Genomic DNA, 20523 nt, shown 5'->3' with positions numbered 1-20523 from the left:
TCTGGTTGCAACTTTTTACTAAAAGTCAAATGCAGCATCTAATTCACTTCATTCGCGATTAACAACAAGGAAACACGGCGCACACGTCACTACGGCAAGCAGCAGGTGTCCGGCTTGACGGCTCCGTCTTCAGTTCCTCCCTCGACTGCAAGCGGCAAACCTCGCCGATCGGTCTGCGCAGCGCCAGATGATCTCGAACACACCTTATAATAAAGTGCGAGCAGAGGATCAATCAAACTTGGGCTGGAATGATTGTAGTGCATCCAATGCATCTTGGAAATCGTAGTTTACATCTACAGCAGCATATGCTACAAGCAGTGACAACGCCAAAGAAAAGGACTACATTTCCCAGAATGCACCTGCACCCACTCATCTGCCCCACCCTTCAGGTGCGACTGCTTGACCTATGGGCTTGACGGGAAAATTCAAAATCGCAAACCGTTACAGCCTGGAGTCTGGACTACTCTTTGTTTGCTTGCACATCAACAGTAAGGTAAGTTTGATTTAATTAGTTTGTCTGCATCGCGCTGATCGGATGCCTATTTGTTCATATTATGTTATTTACTATGATTCGTTTTTGTCTTTATACTAGAACTGTTTGAATTTAAAGCACAAACAGTAAAACATTAAGGGTATACATGGTACACAGCGGTAAACATGAGGTTAAAAATACGCGAAGTAACATTCAAACCGGGCTGTTAAAAGAATCAATTCGATGTTTACATTTTTAAAAACAAAACTTTAAAGAAGCCAAGATGAGACGTTCTTTGCTTAAAACAAACAAAACAACAGTAACTTGTGTGTTTGAAATGTTAGCAGCTAGCAAGTGTCTCTCTGCTATTTTAAATGATACAGACGATCTTTTGTTGTTTAAAAGCTCATTGCTTTAGTGCTGGTAGATGCTGCTTATTTTTCAAGACGGTTTTAATACCTATTGATTTGTAACAAAGCCAGCTTCACTTTGAGAGAACCTAAATGCTAATTGTAAAGAAGCTTGGAGTCATAATATATTTTAACGTAATGTGTTTGCTGTTCTTCATCTTTTTAAATATGAAGTCTATCCATGTTTGTGTTTACAGAGGTCATGTACACTGTGGTCAACTTTGTGGACGCTGAAGAGGTTTCTGTGTGAAGATGATGTAAGTTTATTCATTCAATTAAAAAAAAAACAGGTTAAATAGTAAACAGATGTGTTATGATGTATGTGATTTTGATTTTTAATTCTGTGTTTGACAGAGAAATATAATGAAGTAACAGTGGAAGCTAAAACATCAGACCGATCCAGACACTGAAGAAATTGATGTCACTGCAATCTGGCCAAAATGATGTAAGTTTAATAATGAAATTATTAAATCAAAGAGGTTAAATAGTAAATAGATGTGTTATGATGTATGTGATTCTATTTTTATTCTGTGTTTGATAGACAACTATATTGAAGTAGTCTACTATAATGAAGCTGCAGAACGTCACAGAGACTCTGAGGACATCAACACAGAAAATCAAGTAAGAAGATGGACATTATGAAGTTCTTTGATCATATATTGTTGTATCTTTGTACAGTTCAATGTAAACTTTCTAAAATGTACAACTTTATGTCATTTGATTTGTCGTGTGTGTGTGTGTGTGTGTGTGTGTGTGTGTGTGTGTGTGTGTGTGTGTGTGTGTGTGTGTGTGTGTGTGTGTGTGTGTGTGTGTGTGTGTGTGTGTGTGTGCGTGTGTGTGTGTGTGCGTGTGTATCTGTATATGTATATGTGTATTAATATTATGCCAAATACTTATATGTATGTTTATATTTCCAAAGGGCTCCAAAGAGATGTCTGTCCAGATGAGGGTGCATCAACGTTATCTTTGCTGACAAGTATATGCTTTACAATGTAAAACCTAACAGTTAACTTAACTCAAACCATTTAAGGAAATCTGTTGCCTTAAATCGGTTTACCTTTAAAAAACATACATTTGAGTACTGTGAACTTAAGTCTTGTGCAATTATGCACTTATATTTAGGTAGTGTGAACTTAAATATAAGTGCTTAACTGCATGTGACTTAATTTGTTTAAGTTCACAGTACTCAAATCTATGTGTTTTAAATCTTGAATGGTTTAATGCAACTGGTTTTCTTAAATGTGAGAAATTACAGTGTTACAGTGAGAAATGTTTGAATAATTCCAAGTCAGAGCTCTGTGATTGATTCTACACTGCAAAAAAAATCACTTTCTAACACTTTTTATCTTGTTTTCAGTAGAAAAACTAAAAATTCTTAAATCAAGATGTATTTTCTTGATGAGCAAAATTACCTTAGAAAATATGTCTAGTTTTTAGACAAAAATATACAATTTAAGATAATTTGTGCCTAAACAAGAAAAAAATATCTAACAATGGGGTGAGAAAATTGTGTTTTAATTAAAGGGACACCATGAAACTTTTTGGCCACTAGGGGGTGCTAGACACGTATTTTTCACTTCTAGCGCCCCTAGAGCCCACAAGCGCCGCAGCACTGTCGCAAAGGAAAGGAACTGGCCAACCTTAAAACTAAACTAAAAACTAAACATTTAAAATGCTAAACGATCAACATTTTGAGACAACAGGGAGAAACGCAGTCATGTTACAACTTTCTGATGAGGAACTCGTCGTGGCAGAAGCCATTTCTCAATCTGAAGGTTGCAGCCTCCGGATGTCGTATTTCTAAGCTGTATACGTCATCAAGACTGTCTTATTTCACAATATTAACAATTACAAAGTTGACTATTATACTTAGTTAATCGTAAATTGTTGCAGTATGCTTATGACTTGCGAATGTAATACTCAGTTTACCTTAATAAACCAGGCTTGATGACGTGTGCAGCCTGCATATTTGACCTCCGGAGGCTGCAGCCTTCCAATTCAGAAACGACCAGACGTATTTCCTTGCCTCTCTCCCTCGCCACCAGGATTTTCCGCAATGGCGCTCGTTATTCCTCTTTTTTGTGTGAAAATCGCTCCAAATCCAAGTAAACCGATGCGTTTAGGTCTGCCGCTTTGTAATACGTCACGCGAGTGACAGCGGAACGCAGCAAATGAGGAAGAGAGAAGAGAGAAACGCTCGGATCTGATTGGTGAATGAATAGGATTTGGTTTTACACTGTGAGCAAGTTTGAGTGCTATAGCAACATGGATTGTATGTAAATATCATAGACACAGTAAAAGAAAGGTAAATACGTGAACACAGCATCTGAATACAGGGAACTATATGCAATATAATCGCCGTAATTTATAAAGAACATCGCATTTATGTATGAATCATACAGTTTATATAAAAATTTGCCTTAAAGGGGAATCGAACCCGGGTCACCCGTGTCATAGGTCTGTGACACTTGCACGGTGCCACAGAGTCACATAATAGAAACTGCTCTCTACACTCCTTAAGTAGCCTCCAGCAAAATTCACGTTAAAAACAAATTGTGTGGAGGAAGTGACGTATGCCGTAAAGCAGTCGAATTTTGTAGTTTTTTTTGTGCTCTGGTTACTACCAGAAACCCTAAGTTTTAAAATACGAGTAAAAGTGATACAGACCCCGTCAGGCTATGGTAGACATGTCATTCAACCTATTTAAAGTCGATGTACTATCACAAGGGTCTTGAAAATTAATTATGAAGGTTGAAAAATTAGATGATGTCAATTTAAGTTTTTAAGAAAAAAGAAAACTTAACATTTTTTTATCACACTATTGGCAGATATTTTTACTTGTTAAGCACAAATTCACTTAATGTGTGTGTGTGTGTGTGTGTGTGTGTGTGTGTGTGTGTGTGTGTGTGTGTGTGTGTGTGTGTGTGTGTGTGTGTGTGTGTGTGTATTTTTATTTATTTTGTCTAAAACTAGACTTATTTTCTTGGGTCATTTTGTTTCTCAAGAAAAAGCATTTTAATTTAAATAATATTTCTACTGAAAACAAGACAAAAATACTATGTAAGAAAATATTTTTTTGCAGTGTAGGACTGATTTCTTAAGAGCAAGATCAATATAGTTGTTGTTCATTTTATTTAGATATTTACTACATTACAGTGGCAGCTGGTGACTTCTTTTTTTGTGAGCACTCGATGCAAAGTTTGTCACAACATGTGACAAGACAGCAATCTATCTTTTGATAGTCATATCGCCAACATCTGCCGCACAGCATTCTTCCATCTTAGAAATATCTCAAAAATACGCCATATGCTGTCTGCATCAGACGCAGAAAAGCTTATACATGCTTTTATGACCTCTAGAATAGACTATTGTAACTCGTTACTCGGGGGATGCCATGCAAATCAGGTAAACAAGCTACAGCTGGTTCAAAACGCCGCCGCAAGAGTGCTTACTCGATCTAAAAAGTATGACCACATCAGTCCAATTCTGGCATCTTTACACTGGCTACAAGTTAAATATCGCATACAATTTAAAATATTACTAATCACCTACAAAGCCTTAAATGGCCTAGCGCCCTCGTATATTAAAGAACTACTATCAGAATACAATCCATTACGTAAACTGCGCTCACAAAATTCTGGTCACTTAATTATCCCTAGAATATCAAAAGGGTCTAAAGGTGGTATATCATTTTCCTACTTAGCCCCTAAGCTCTGGAATGATTTACCAAATAATGTCCGAGTATCAGACACAGTCGATCAATTTAAATCTAAACTTAAGACATTCTTCTTTAACAAAGCATTCACATAAAATGTCCAGTAAATGTACATTTCCTGCAGTAGTTAGTTTGTCTAGAACAAAGCACTCACATACCTCATATGGGTAATATACTATTGCCGCAATAGTTAGCCTGTCTGGAACCGAGCCGACTTGAACCACTATAATGTTTGACACTTGCATTGCAGGCGAACGGCCCCTACGCTAATAGAATTCTGTTTTTCTCTCCCTGTCTCGTCCTCAACCACGAGGACCATGAGACAAACAGACCCAGTTCCTGTTGCTGTGAAGGTCATCGCACCACTGATCTACTGGCTGTCCTTCAACGTGATGACCAGCCAATGCCCGACCAACGACCACCGGCTAAACCAGTTTAATTCGCTTACCCGCCTCCTATCCCTACCGTTTCTATATATATATAAATATATATTAATTCCTCCCAAGGGTTTTTGTCCTTCTAGGAATTTTTCCCATTGGGTTTTTTTTCCTAGAGGGTTTTTAATCCCAGGGAGAGTCAGCCAACTTTGGCTTAACTTAGCACTTTACTGTTGTAACGGGTGCTTTAAAGAAAGCGAGTGAGATGAGAATCCATATGCAAAAGGTGTTTAATTGTAAAATCCCATAAAGGGCCAGCAAACAAATCCAAAGGGTAAATCCAAAATCAGAATCCAAATACAGGCAATGTGTCAGGGCAGGCGGCAGTACAGGCAAAATCCAAAATAACAGGCACAGGTCAAAAACAGGAACAGATACAAAAACAGATTTACAGATAACAGATTCAGAAATACAGGCAGAATACAGACAGGATGGCGATGTAATAATCAGCATTGAACTGGAGTACAGGAAGTGGCTTTATACAAACAGACAGGAAGTGTGAAGTGAAACATGGCAGGATGTATTTCAAAATAAAAGCCAGAACAGAACAGGATGTCAAAATAAAAGTCCAAAATACAAAAATACACAGAATACAAGAAAACACAGAACAAAACCTTACAGAACCCCCCCTCTAAAGGGCGACTCCCGGAGCCCAACATACACATAATAAAGTCCAATAGAGGGTGGGCGGGCGGGCCAGGATGGTCCAGGAACATGGGGCAGATGCGGGCCTGGGTCATGGGGCAGGCTAGGACCTGGGTCATGGGGCAGGCTAGGACCTGGGTCATGGGGCAGGCTAGGACCTGGGTCATGGGGCAGGCTAGGACCTGGGTCATGGGGCAGGCTAGGACCTGGGTCATGGGGCAGGCTAGGACCTGGGTCATGGGGCAGGCTAGGACCTGGGTCATGGGGCAGGCTAGGACCTGGGTCATGGGGCAGGCTAGGACCTGGGTCATGGGGCAGGCTAGGACCTGGGTCATGGGGCAGGCTAGGACCTGGGTCATGGGGCAGGCTAGGACCTGGGTCATGGGGCAGGCTAGGACCTGGGTCATGGGGCAGGCTTGGACCTGGGTCATGGGGCAGGCTTGGAGCAAGATCAAGGGGCAGACATGGTGTAGGATCAATGGGCAGACATGGTGCTAGATCATGGGGTAGGAATAGAACTGGAACACAAGGAGAGGAAGGATCAGAGTCCACTTCGGTCTCCGCCTCGGTGTCCTCTGCCTCCTTCCTGTGTCCGGGTACTACCCCCCCCAAAAAAAACTTGGGAAAGCTTCCACAGCCCAGGGTGGCGATATTTCAGATGGTGCACCAGATGAATCAGGTGAGCCAGGTGAATCAGATGAGCCAGGTGAGTCAGATAAGACAGGTGAGCCAGGTGAGCCAGACGAATCATGTGAATCAGGTGAGACAGACGAATCAGATGGGACAGGTGAATCAGGCAGGACAGGTGAATCAGGCAGGACAGACGAATCAGATGAATCAGACGGGACAGGTGAATCGGGCAGAACAGACGAATCAGATGAGACAGGTGAATCAGGCAGGACAGACGAATCAGATGAAGCGAGCGAGTCAGATGAATCAGGCAAGTCAGATGAATTAGATGATTCAGACAGGACAGGTGAATCAGGCGGGTCAGGCGAATCAGGCGGGTCAGGCGAATCAGGCGGGTCAGGCGAATCAGGCGGGTCAGGCGAATCAGGCGAATCAGGCGGGTCAGGCGAATCAGGCGGGTCAGGCGAATCAGGCAGGTCAGGCGAATCAGGCGGATCAGGTGAATCAGATGAGTCGAGCGGATCAGATGAGTCGGGCGGATCACATGAGTCGGGCGGATCAGATGAGTCGGGCGGATCAGATGAGTCGGGCGGATCAGATGAGTCGGGCGGATCAGATGAGTCGGGCGGATCAGATGAGTCGGGCGGATCAGATGAGTCGGGCGGATCAGATGAGTCGGGCGGATCAGATGAGTCGGGCGGATCAGATGAGTCGGGCGGATCAGATGAGTCGGGCGGATCAGATGAGACGGGCGGGTCAGATGAGACGGGCAGGTCAGATGACACGGGCAGGTCAGATGAGACGGGCAGGTCAGATGAGACGGGCAGGTCAGATGAGACGGGCAGGTCAGATGAGACGGGCAGGTCAGATGAGACGGGCAGGTCAGATGAGACGGGCAGGTCAGATTCAGGGTCTTGAGGAACCTCGGGAACAAACAAACAGAAGGCAGACCAAACGCACCACAGGGCCATAGCAAATTCAAGAATGTCACAGTCAATGAGGCATACCTCTGTGGCGGTTGGTTCAGGCAGGGCGGCCATCTTGATGATAGGTGCTGGGTGAGTAGTAGCCCTCATGATTGCAGGTGTGGTGGTGACGATGGCCCTCTGAAGCACAGGTGCAGGAATGGTAACAGCTCTCTCGAGAACAGGTGCAGGTGCAGAGACAGGTAGGATGGCGGCCATTTTGGGAACAGGCAGGGTGGCGGCCATTTTAGGGACAGGCAGGATGGCAGCCATTTTGGGAGCAAGCATGGTGGCGGCCATTTTGTTAACAGGCATAGACAGAGCAGGCATAACGGGTACAGGTGTGGGCATAACAGGCAGGACATGGTGTGGCGTGTTGGGAATAGCCTCTGGTTTGCTATCCGCAACCCCCACCGTGAAGGGAGAGCCACACAACAACAGGGCAAAGTCAATATAACTCTCCAGGGACCAGGCAGACATATCACGTGGCATACACAGACGTAACCACTCATCAAGAGCATTATAAAAAATGGGTTTTAAAGTGTCCTCGTCAAAATGTACCTGATTACTCAAGTCCAAAAAATCACTCACATATTCCTCAATGGGACGGTGGTTCTGGCGTAGTGCAAGCAGGGCAAAAATGGGTTTCATGGTGCTGGTGGGAGATTACAAACCTTCGCTGGATTCCGGGTTATGGCTGATTATTCTGTAACGGGTGCTTTAAAGAAAGCGAGTGAGATGAGAATCCATATGCAAAAGGTGTTTAATTGTAAAATCCCATAAAGGGCCAGCAAACAAATCCAAAGGGTAAATCCAAAATCAGAATCCAAATACAGGCAATGTGTCAGGGCAGGCGGCAGTACAGGCAAAATCCAAAATAACAGGCACAGGTCAAAAACAGGAACAGATACAAAAACAGATTTACAGATAACAGATTCAGAAATACAGGCAGAATACAGACAGGATGGCGATGTAATAATCAGCATTGAACTGGAGTACAGGAAGTGGCTTTATACAAACAGACAGGAAGTGTGAAGTGAAACATGGCAGGATGTATTTCAAAATAAAAGCCAGAACAGAACAGGATGTCAAAATAAAAGTCCAAAATACAAAAATACACAGAATACAAGAAAACACAGAACAAAACCTTACAACTGTATACGTTACATTATTAATATGCTCGCTTGTACGGTTTAACCGCTTTCTCTACTTCTTATATTATCTATTGATTTTCTGTGTTCTCCTCTACATCTTCTCATGTAAAGCTGCTTTGCAACAATTAACACTTGTGAAAAGCGCTATATAAATAAAATTGAATTGAATGTATATAGCCCGTCATTTGTGTGGTTCCCAATTTCAAAATATGTGTTTTGTGTGTTCTTTGAAGCAACAAACACATATTTTAAAAACACAAGCAACACACATGAATGACACTCTGAACACTTATTTTGAATTTGCAACCCTCGGATGAGCAGTCACGAGCCGCCACTGCTACATTACATTGTACTGCTTTGAATGTAGTTTTCATTGTTGCTTTTATTTTGTTTTATTTACTCTAAAATTGCTTTCTCTGTCTGTATATTTATGAGTTTAAATTGTATTGTTTATGTATGCAACTTTTAATATTTGTGTATTATATTATTTTGTGATTGTGACAATTGTGGATTGTTCAGTTTTTTATTAAATGAACATTTCAAACTCAATTCAAGTTTTAATTTTTTTAAGGGTTTTGGGGATTTATAGTAGTATATAGTGTGGGGGGAGAGTTGTAGTCTATCTGCATAGCAGGCAAATAACCAATCAAGTCACTAAGCTATGAGGGCTTAAAACAAAGTGTAACCAATCAAATCATCTCAACTGGAAAGTTTCAAAGTTGTGTCCCAATAGTTGTCAGAGTTTTGGGAGGGGGTTTTAAAAGCAACCAATCAGTGTTAAGATTAAACACCAATGGGGACACTAGAATTGTGCAAAGGTGTGAAATTCCAGTACCTCTGTAGGTGTGAAAGTGGCCTCTGCCAAAATCTTCAATGGGATTACTTGCCATGGCAACAAATCGCTGCATATTCCACGGGGATATCCCCTCAGCAAGATACATCCGAATTGGTATCATTACGGGAGTTTCCTAACTTGGTGGAATTAGTAGTTTACCCTCAGTGGAACCAGTAGATACTTCCGAAAATCAGTGGTGTTTACAGGAGTTTCGTAGTACGGATACACCTCTTTTCATGCACACTAGAGTGGGTCAAAATAAGCCAGTGGGTAAGTTAACCCACCCCCTTTATCTAGGCAACCAGATTTGTAGCCGTGTGACCACAAATACAGGTAGCAACCATAATTTCTGTTTGGCTATGTTAAAGGGAAGGAAAAATTAAAGAGTTATGATTAAAGTGATTTTTTTTTTTTACAAAAAATCCTATCAAAGTAAAATGTATACATACCAGGTTGCTATGTCAAAGTAGATTTATTCAGGTCTAATTATTTATACCATAAATATTGGTGATAGGCTAATGTATAAAACCATGTGAATGATTTAGCTAAAGATTAGCCTGAATTACTAAACTAGGCAGTTTTCCCAAAATGGTGGCTGTGGGGCAAAGTGAACCAGATGGGGTAAACTGAACCAGCGGTTCAACCCCACCAGGAGGCACTGAAACCACTGAAAATGTTTCATTAAAAAAAACATATCTGTGTAGTTTGGCACAACTGATTTGTTCATTTTTAAACATTTTAGAAAACATATCATGCCAAGACATTACAATATTACTTTTATATTAACTATTTTATTAATATTAACTATTTTTATTTTATGCATTTGGCGTTTTGGTCCATACTGAAAAAACAAACTTACCACTAAGAAACGTCCATTGACAATCTCCAAACAATAACTTGTTCCTCAAAATCTGTATTTTTATCTGATACAGACTCAAACATGAGTGGATGACATCAGAGTACCGCGAGAGCGATTGAAACCAACCTCCTCTGCCTTATTTCTCGCGGTACTCTGATGTCATCTGCTTGTCGGCTCTTGCGGCGCTGCGTAAAGTTGACCACACCTAAGAACCGTACTGCTAAACTCGACAGGAATGCTCTGTGTATACCAGCACATCCTTTATTAGGAAAAGTTCTATTTTACTTCTCAGCGTGAGAAATAGCTTACACGGTTTGGCGTGTGACCGTGAACTCACAGAAATGCGCGTGTCTCATGGCGAATGCGTGGGACTTGAGAGCCCAGGTTATATCAACATATGTCAAATTACGTTACGCGATATCCACTTAATTTTATAAGTTATAAACATTCATTTAAAATAACTTACAACGCATGTACTAGGCCTAGATTTGCATTTAAACAAAGGAACTGCAAGGGTGGGAAATAAAACGCCACACGCTGGTGAATACTTGAAAAACCGGTTTTCTTTTGATTCTCTTGCAGTTCCTTTGTTTAAATAGCATTGGGGGTGGCAAAGAATTGGCAGACCTGGGGGTGGGTGGTTTTTAATTGTCACTGGTAGCTGCTAAAACTAGCAGCTTAACCATGTGCAATAATTACATTTTGGAATTAACTCCCTTCATGTCGTTTTATTTATTCACTGTAAAAATATTTTCTGAATTTGTAAGTAAAGGTAGCATTAAATTTGTTTTACAATTTTAAATGAATTTTTGCTTTTATTATAATTATAACTTAAATAACTGTAAATATTTATTAAAAATAATATTAGATTTTTTTTATCAAAAAGACAAATAACTTGATTCTTATTAATAATAGCCATGGAAAACAAACTTCTCATTTTCAAAGCCTCATACAGCTTGTGCCTATGTGCGTTGAATTTGAGAGCGCTTTAAGCGTTTATTGTGTCTTTCAGCACATTACATATATGACCCGTTCTGTCTAAATGAGTGGGATGTTTTCTAATACTCTATTAATTAAACATCTAATACGTTTTCTGAGAGTGAAATGATTAATACTAAGATGCGTGTCATGTCAGACATCTTGGTTTCGGTTTAAAAACATGCAGGAATTTGAAAATAAAATGCAGGACTTGCTTGATGTTTAAATAGTTATTAACAGAGATAAAGTTCGGGACTGATTTATGTTAAAAAGTTATTAAGATCAACAAGACTCGGGCTGACTGACAGATCCGAAACGCAACGCACAGACACGCAAGTACCTGCACTGACAGAATAGTAAAAAAACATCTGTTTTGGAAAGAATTTACGAAAGCATATTAAGCATTACAACAAACTTGTTAAGCTCATTATTAAATATGTCCATAGCCTACAACGTTTGCGCGAACAGAACGAATTGTTTAAAAAACTTTCTCATTAATCTTCATCTAAATTAATAAATAATCAGATATTCGTTTATAATTTCAAATAACAGCTCTATTATTTAAAGTCAGTTTTGACTTAGTTCAAAACAAGCAAAATGATTTTAAACAATAAGGTAATTAGAAAGATGTAATATAAATGTTTCAGTTGTTATTTACAATTACAATTTATCTAACTTTTTTATGTTAATTGCAATTCATGTCATAATAATCTTCAGTATAAATTTTGCTTTTACAAAATGTTTTAAATGTTACATTTTCATATTTTTTATCTATTTACTTGTTAATTTTATATTCACCTTGACAATGAAGCTGGCTTTAACTTGAAATAATTAAAAGATGACCGAAGTCATAGAGACACGGAGTTATTAACGAATATTTTATTATCAGAGTGCAGCATTTTATCAAGGGGTTCTGGTCTTATGTAATTAAATAAAATAAAATAAACTAAAAGGGTAATTTTTACAGTTGGATTAAAAGACGTTTGATATTAGCAGCGTTTTAAAACTAATTCCAAAACATCTCGTGTTTCCAAATAAGGGACGCGCAGAAATTGTCATTCATGTAATTTTATAGATTACACTCATTCACTTCACACACATATTATACGTGCTTTAAGGGCTTTATAATTTAGCTGTTCCAGTAAACACGTTATGATGTCTGGCCGAATATTTTTTCTGTTATTCGGATGAATTCGTTATTCGTTTTAAAGCCATTATCCGTGCCCTTGCGAATAACGTATTCGGCTTCGGGCACATCCCTAATATATATATTTATTTATTTATGTTTGACGAATGCTTATCAGTACATTACTTTTTGGTTTCTTCAACTTTAAAGATGAATATTCTCCTTTAGAGATGGGCAATTTTTTGCAATAGCACATTATATTCAAAATTTTGAGCTCATAAAAAAGATTTTTCGCTTATTTAAATGACATGTTTATGTTTTTATGCACGTTTAGATTTGGTGCAATTTCCCAAAGGCTTATAATTAGGAAATACACACAACACGCTTAACTTATATTTTCTTATATTTCTACTTATATTCCTACTGTTCAGTAATGCAGAAAAGCGCAACACAACCATGTTAAAGCTATTAAACGTTCAGATGCAAAAATGAACTAAATGTAAAATTAGATAAATTAGTTAATGATATTGCGTAAATGCGCTCGGTCTCTTCAAAGGTCTTCGCAAGTTATTTTGTTATAAGACAGTTATCATATATCACGTCTCTTCTACTGTAAGTACACAGAAAAAAATAAGACAAATGATGCGCGTTTGAGTAAAAATTTTATGAAGAATATGTCACTGTTTATGTAACTGGCAAAGAAAACTTCGCCAACGAAATGTTTGCCAAAAAAGCCTGCATTTGTATGACATCAAAGAGCATCTCCTAAACACAGAAAATCCGTGTCATGTTACTTCAATATCATAGAGTATACGCTCAGCATGAAGTCAAGCACACAAATTGTCGTCAGTATGGCCTACATGAAACACGACTGCCATCTACAGGTTTTTGTATTTCCTGCATCCCCCACCGAACCCCCCTTCTGCGGGATCTCGCAGAATTTCGGAAGTACTCGCGGCATTCTGCTCTCAGAGACGCACATTTTTAAGGGCCACATCTGTACACTAGTGATGCGCGGGTCGTCTCGTAACCCCTCGTTCAGACAGCCAATGACATTATCGCTGTGTGTCGCTTGTCTCTTTCAATGAGGCGTTTCTAAATCTGCTTGTCATAAACAAATGAGTACCATCCACTCCAGTAACTGACGAGAGAAGGATGACGTGAACTCCACTGCTTCGTTCTTATTGGTAGTCGCTCCCGAAAGTCGCTCAACATTTGCATAAAGTTAAACTTTTCTTAACTTTCTCGCGTCGCTGGACACGCCCATACGGTCGCTGTAGAAACTAAATGCTAAATATATGGACTTTCCCAAACACCCCTATCGTTTCATCAGAAATGGACTGTTCCAAAAGTTCGCACTGGGGTTGCTAGGTTACGGAGCGGGAGAGAGAACCGTATAGCGGAGTTGGCTGCACGTTGTAGATAGTTTATAGACCGAAACAGGTGGATTAAGTGCCAAATTATTGAAGTGTTTATTGATTATGTATACGTGTGCGTGCATCACGATGTAAGTAATTAGATATATGTATATAAGTAACTTTATAGGACGTTTACATATTATAGTTATGATTGGTGTGATAACATGCAGATGTTTACACTCTAACTATTATTCGATGATAATATGATTCGATGATATCCAATCAACTATTACTTCATCCGGTTAGCATTCTTGTTATGTGTATATGTGTATATTTATTCATTTAAAATCATAAATGCTTCTTTACATGTTAACAACGCACATGCGCTCTAAGTTTTGCATAATAGCAGCGCCATTGCACGTGCACGGCAGAGACGAGCACGTGAACTGTGCATGCACATAAATAACACACTTTCTATGTGTTTGTGTTTAAGTTTATAATATAAGTAGTTATAATTATAGTATAAATGCAGAGTTGTAGTGTTTTAGTTGTTATTCATTAATAATCTGTTTACTAGTTGATTATTTAACCGTTGTAATATTTACATATTCATGTTTGTACTTTATTAATCTGTTTCAGAACCACACATTTCTTATTCAATAAACAAACCTACATTTCATGAGATATTGTTGTCTTGACCAGCAACCTGTAGCCTTCAGCAATCCAACCAGTGGTTGAAAAAGAGATTTTACATGGTCCTTCGAGCCGGATGCTGACTGGCTACAGAGATGTCTCAACCAAGGAAAGAAGCACCTGTTGTACGTCCACGACGACAAGTTAAACCCCCAGCTCATTTGGTAGATTATGAGCTTGGTGATCCATTACAGCATCTACAGTCACTCCCTATGACAGGGCGAAGCAGAGTACAGCCCCCAAGCAATGCAGATAATTCCAGATCGACTTCGCCTATTAGTCAGGTGGCAGAGTATGAGAAATGGAAATTAGAAGATGAGTGGTATGCGTCTGATGAACAAGGAGAAGATGTCGAGCTTAAAGCTATGTTACGTACAGTGCAGAATGATTGCGCTGATTTACGTCGTCAAACTAGTCAGCTGCCATTGATTATGTCGGCATTACAGGAGATGCGAATGCAGAATGCCATGTTACATCAGGAGCTACAAAGCCTGAAAGCAGAACAGAGAGCTCAGTCAGTAATACCACCACCCGCATCCTTCATTCCAGTGGCTAGTCCAGAGACCTCATACTCATATCATCCAGTGCCAGCTCCACGGACAAGAGCGCCACCACCTGCTTCCATGAGAGCACTGCACCCAGTTCAAAAGGACGAGTACACTGACTTAACTGAGGACTTCAGGAATTTAGACATTTCTCCCTTTGCTCACGAAAGAGTACAATCGCGAGTACGACACAGCAGCCCGTTTCAACCCAGATATCCCCCATCTTCTCAGCACATCTCATATCATCAGTCAAAGTTTGAGACTCCAGTACATGAGCAAATGCCACCTGCTCATCCAAATAAGACTCAAGATGTCAGCCAGCCTTCATTTACACAGGAGAAAACATACAAGGGCCCTGCCCAACCATACCCTTTCTAACATCTGCTGATCCTAGACAATTCTCTAGACTAAGAATAGCCCTTGAGAACATTCTGCCTGAGGATGCAACCGAGCATTTTAAATTTCAGATACTTACTGACCACCTGAAGCTGGAGGAGGCACTTCTTGTGTCAGATTCATACAGTAATTCAAGGTTTCCTTTTACTAATACCATGACAGCACTAAACAAAATGTACAGTAAACCCCACCAGTTAGCCTTACAACGCATTGCAGATCTGATGGATGGACCAAACATTCGTAGCGGTGATGTGATAGCTTTTCGGCTGTTTGGACTCCATGTACGCTCATTGGTTAGTATGCTGGAACAACTAGGCCAGAATGGAATGACTGAGCTGGAGTGTGGATCACATGTTTCCAGACTTATGAGCAAACTACCACATGACCTCAGGTCCAGTTTTAAGAGGTACATACATCCTCTGGGAGTTACCATTCCTACATTACTGGACTTCGCCGAATGGCTTGAGTACGAGCTTCAGGTTCAGGAAGACCACACTGATTACCGCTCGCAACTCAAACAAGTGTCATCGGTTCAGAGAAAGGAAATGAGGAAAGAGTATAAGCAAAACCGCAAACCTACTGCCATTTTCCTTGGAACAGAGAAACCAAAGGCTGCTTCAGTATCACCAGCTGATCAACAGAGACCAACTGCTGCTAAGAGAGAATGGGTGAATGCTTACTGTGCATACTGTGATAACAAAAGACATTACCTGAATAACTGTGAGAGCTTGAAGTTACTCAGCAAAGAACAGAAAGTGACATGGATTAGGAGCCAGAATAGATGCTGGCGCTGTGGACGCGGTCACCAAGCAGCTTACTGCACTCTGAAAGTTCTCTGTCAAACCTGTAACAGAAAGCACTTGGTTGCACTACATGATGTAAATGAGAAAGGTAGAGAAACAGAAGAATCTGTTCCGACCAGTGCAGTATTATATGTTGATCGTCCCACCTGTGACAACAAGATTCTGTTAAAAGTGACCAAAGTTTTGCTCAGAAATGGCAACAAAGCTATGGAGGCTTATGCTGTACTTGATGATGGGTCAGAGCGAACCATTATCCTAAATGATGCAGTACAGAAGCTAAAACTGAAGGGACAGCCAGAGGACTTAGCCCTTCGCACAGTCAGGCAAGAGACACAGACCATTCATGGGACGGCTGTAACATTCACAGTGTCTTCAATGGATAACCCTCGTAAGGTTTTCAGGATTCGGAGTGCCTTTACAGCTGACAGCCTGGGACTAGCAGAGCACACCCACCCAGTCAAGGTACTTCAGAAAAGATACAAACACCTTGCAGGTCTGCCGCTTCAGCATTTTCACAATGTGAAACCTGTGATTCTTATTGGTTCTGACTGCCCTCACCTCATAACACCCATAGAACCAGTCAGACTAGGCCCACCGGGTGGCCCTGCTGCTGTGAGAACACACTTGGGATGGGCATTACAGGGTCCAGCACAAGATATAACAACCAGATTTTCCCCACAGCATTGTCTCTTCACTAGCCTGCGACCCATTGACAGCCTGTATGCTGATGTGGAGAAACTGTGGAAAATGGACATCCTCCCATTTCAGAGTGAGAAAGTACTAACAAGGTCACGACAAGACCAGGAGTCCATACAGCTACTCCAAGACAAAACAGTGAGAGTAGACGTTGATGGAGTCCAGCGATATGCAACCCCTCTGCTACGTGTTAAGAACATGCCATTCCTTCATGCACCCAAAGAAGCTGTACTGCCACAATTACGGGGAATTGAAAATCGGTTGGAAAGAAAACCTGATCAAGCAGCAGCATACCAGGAAGAGATAGTCAGGTTACAGAAAGCCGGCTACATCATGAAACTCAACCCTGAACAGGTGAAACAGTCCAAGGAAACTTGGTACATACCACACCATATGGTAGAGCATAATGGAAAGAACAGGGTCGTATTCAACTGTTCATTCACATACAAAGGCCAAAACTTAAACGAGTTCTTGCTACCTGGTCCAACACTCAGTCCTTCTCTCCTGGCAGTTCTACTACATTTCAGAGAACATTCCATTGCAGTTAGCAGCAACATTCTTGGTATGTTCCATCAGGTGCGCCTTCTGCCTGAAGACAAGCCGCTGCTGCGATTCCTATGGAGAGATTTACAGAAAAATAAACCGCCAGAGGTATATGAATGGCAAGTGCTTCCCTTTGGAACTACATGCAGTCCCTGCTGTGTTACATTTGCTTTACAGAAGCATGTTCAGGATCACAGTGAGTCCATAGACACACAGGTTTCCGTGGAGAAATCTTTTTATGTTGACAACTGCCTTCAAAGCTTCGTCTCCAGTGAAATGGCCAAAGACCTAGTAAACAGACTCCGCAGCCTCTTAAGCTCGGGAGGCTTTGACTTAAGGCAGTGGGCGAGCAATGATCCATCAGTCATCAGTCACTTACCAACTGACGTTCAATCCCAAAGCAGCATTCAGTGGCTTAGTGAAGGTCATCAGAACGCACAGGAGTCAACTCTTGGTTTGCACTGGCACTGTTTATCAGACACCTTGTCATATAAACCTCGCAACCTTGACCACTCCCCACCTACAATGCGGAGCATCTACCATGTTCTAGCCAGCCAGTATGACCCCATTGGCTCCATTTACTACACGAGCCAAAGTAATTGTGCAGAGATTATGGGATAAGAAAAGAGAGTGGGATGACCCTAGATTGCCTGAGGAACTGTTAAGCTCATGGAAAGCCTGGGTGAACGAGCTGGACGAATTACAGAACATCAACTGGCCGAGGTGTTACTGTAGCAAAGAGCTCGATCATCATAATAGTGTAAGGCAGATTCATATTTTCTGTGATGCTTCAGAGCAAGCTTTCGGCTCCGTAGCATACCTGCGGACGGAAGACCAGGGTAGAGTGGAAGTAGCCTTTGTCACCGCCCGATCCCGTGTAGCTCCTAAGAAACAGCAAACCATTCCTCGCTTGGAGCTATGCGCAGCTCTGACTGGCGCACAACTTGCAAAAGTTTTGAGAACAGAGCTAACTTTGCCTATCCAAAGCATTACTCTGTGGTCTGATTCCACAACTGTGCTTAACTGGCTTCTGTCAAAATATTGCCGATTCAAAGTGTTTGTAGGCACCAGAGTGGCTGAAATACAGGAGCTCACGGAGTCTGATACCTGGAGGTATGTGCCTTCACAGGACAACCCTGCAGATGACATCACGAAAGGTAGATCTATCCGTGACATAGGCCGTGAAAGCAGATGGTACAGTGGGCCCAAATTTCTTAGCCAAACATCTCATAGCTGGCCAGAGATGCTGCCGCTAACCACCACTAATCATGACAACGAACTAAGAAAGTCAGCCTTTTGTGGTTTAACAACTTCCACTGTGCCTACCCCAGACCTGCAGCAGTACTCAACCTATACAGATTTGCTGAAAGCCTATATTCAACATGACAATACACCAACAGCAGATGACTATAAAAGAGCAGAGCTGGCAGCTCTTCCTAAGATTCAAACTGACTCCTTCGCAGAGGAACTGTCATGCTTAAGAGCAAACAAACCCTTGCCAAAACATAGTCGATTGTTATGCTTAGCTTCTGAATTCGATGATGTCATAGAACTTATACGTGTTGGTGGCCGCCTCCGTCAATAAAGCCAACTGGAAGAAGATGCCATTCATCCTATCGTCCTTGACTCACGCCACCCAATTACCAAACTAATAATCAAAGAATATGACAATCAATTGCATCACCCAGGGCCAGACAGGGTGTTTGCTGAGCTTCGAAAAAAGAGTACTGGGTGTTACGGGGACGAGCAGCAGTCAAAAGTCACCAACGGCAATGCACAGAGTGTCAAAGATGGCGGGGACAACCACACCCTCCCAAAATGGCAGATCTTCCTCAGGCCAGATTAAGGATCCATCAACCAGTATTTTATTCCACGGGTGTAGACTGTTTCGGACCTTACACTATAAAAGTGGGACGTAGGAATGAAAAGAGATGGGGATTCATTTTTAAATGCATGACCTCACGGGCAGTCCATATTGATATACTTACCAGTATGGACACAGATTCCTTCTTGATGGCCCTACGGAGATTCATAGCCAGACGCGGCAAACCCTTTGAGCTTTTGGCAGACCAGGGTACCAATTTCAGAGGAGGAGAAAGAGAACTAAGAGAATCGTTTATGGCTCTTCATCCTGAGTTACAAGATCACCTCGCCAGCCAGCAGATAAGATTTCTCTTTAACCCACCCAGTGCACCTCACTTCGGAGGATGCTGGGAGAGAGAAATACGTTCTCTAAAGGCAGCGCTTCAAGTCACACTTGGTGCCCAGACGGTCAGTGAAGAAGTACTGAGAACCGTCCTTATAGAAATAGAAGGTATTCTCAACTCCAAACCCATTGCCTACACCTCTTCTGACATTGCGGATCCAGACCAAGTAACTCCAAACCTCTTGTTGATGGGGCGGCGGGATGCCTCATTACCTCAAGTCACATACCATGATTCTGAACTCTTGAGCCGTAGAAGATGGAAGCATAGTCAGCTCCTCGCTGATCACTTTTGGAGACACTTTATTCGTCACTACCTACCAAACCTTCAGATTAGGCAGAAATGGAAAAGAGGAGGAACTGATCTGCAGATTGGAGATACCGTTATGATCATAGACCAGCAATTGCCACGTGCTTTGTTACCGGTGGGAAAGGTTGTTCAGGTACATCCTGGAACTGATAAGAGAATTAGATCGGCAGAGATACAGGTGAAAGACAAAACTTACACCCGACCTGTAGCCAAGTTAGTATGTCTGCCCCCTATCCATGATTAACTCCCATCCTGGACTGATAGAAAGATGAGCCACTTTTATGAATCAAATTCACAAGGTGAATTTGGGGGCGGCTGTAGAAACTAAATGCTAAATATATGGACTTTCCCAAACACCCCTATCGTTTCATCAGAAATGGACTGTTCCAAAAGTTCGCACTGGGGTTGCTAGGTTACGGAGCGGGAGAGAGAACCGTATAGCGGAGTTGGCTGCACGTTGTAGATAGTTTATAGACCGAAACAGGTGGATTAAGTGCCAAATTATTGAAGTGTTTATTGATTATGTATATGTGTGCGTGCATCACGATGTAAGTAATTAGATATATGTATATAAGTAACTTTATAGGACGTTTACATATTATAGTTATGATTGGTGTGATAACATGCAGATGTTTACACTCTAACTATTATTCGATGATAATATGATTGGATGATATCCAATCAACTATTACTTCATCCGGTTAGCATTCTTGTTATGTGTATATGTGTATATTTATTCATTTAAAATCA

The 20523-nt window shown here is 41.2% G+C and overlaps 1 long non-coding RNA gene across 1 annotated transcript; it reads left to right on the top strand.

The window, feature by feature from the left end:
- Window positions 1-332: 332 nt before the first annotated feature.
- On the top strand, window positions 333-1922 carry LOC129436009 (uncharacterized). The gene is made up of 5 exons (XR_012368415.1): window positions 333-493; window positions 1080-1139; window positions 1237-1327; window positions 1424-1503; window positions 1802-1922. It is a non-coding gene; the product is annotated as an uncharacterized lncRNA (long non-coding RNA).
- The last annotated feature ends 18601 nt before the right edge of the window (window positions 1923-20523 follow it).

The sequence above is a fragment of the Misgurnus anguillicaudatus genome, unplaced genomic scaffold (genome assembly GCF_027580225.2).
Source record: "Misgurnus anguillicaudatus unplaced genomic scaffold, ASM2758022v2 HiC_scaffold_29, whole genome shotgun sequence".
Lineage (NCBI taxonomy): Eukaryota > Metazoa > Chordata > Actinopteri > Cypriniformes > Cobitidae > Misgurnus > Misgurnus anguillicaudatus.
This window is presented reverse-complemented; position numbering and strand designations above follow the sequence as displayed.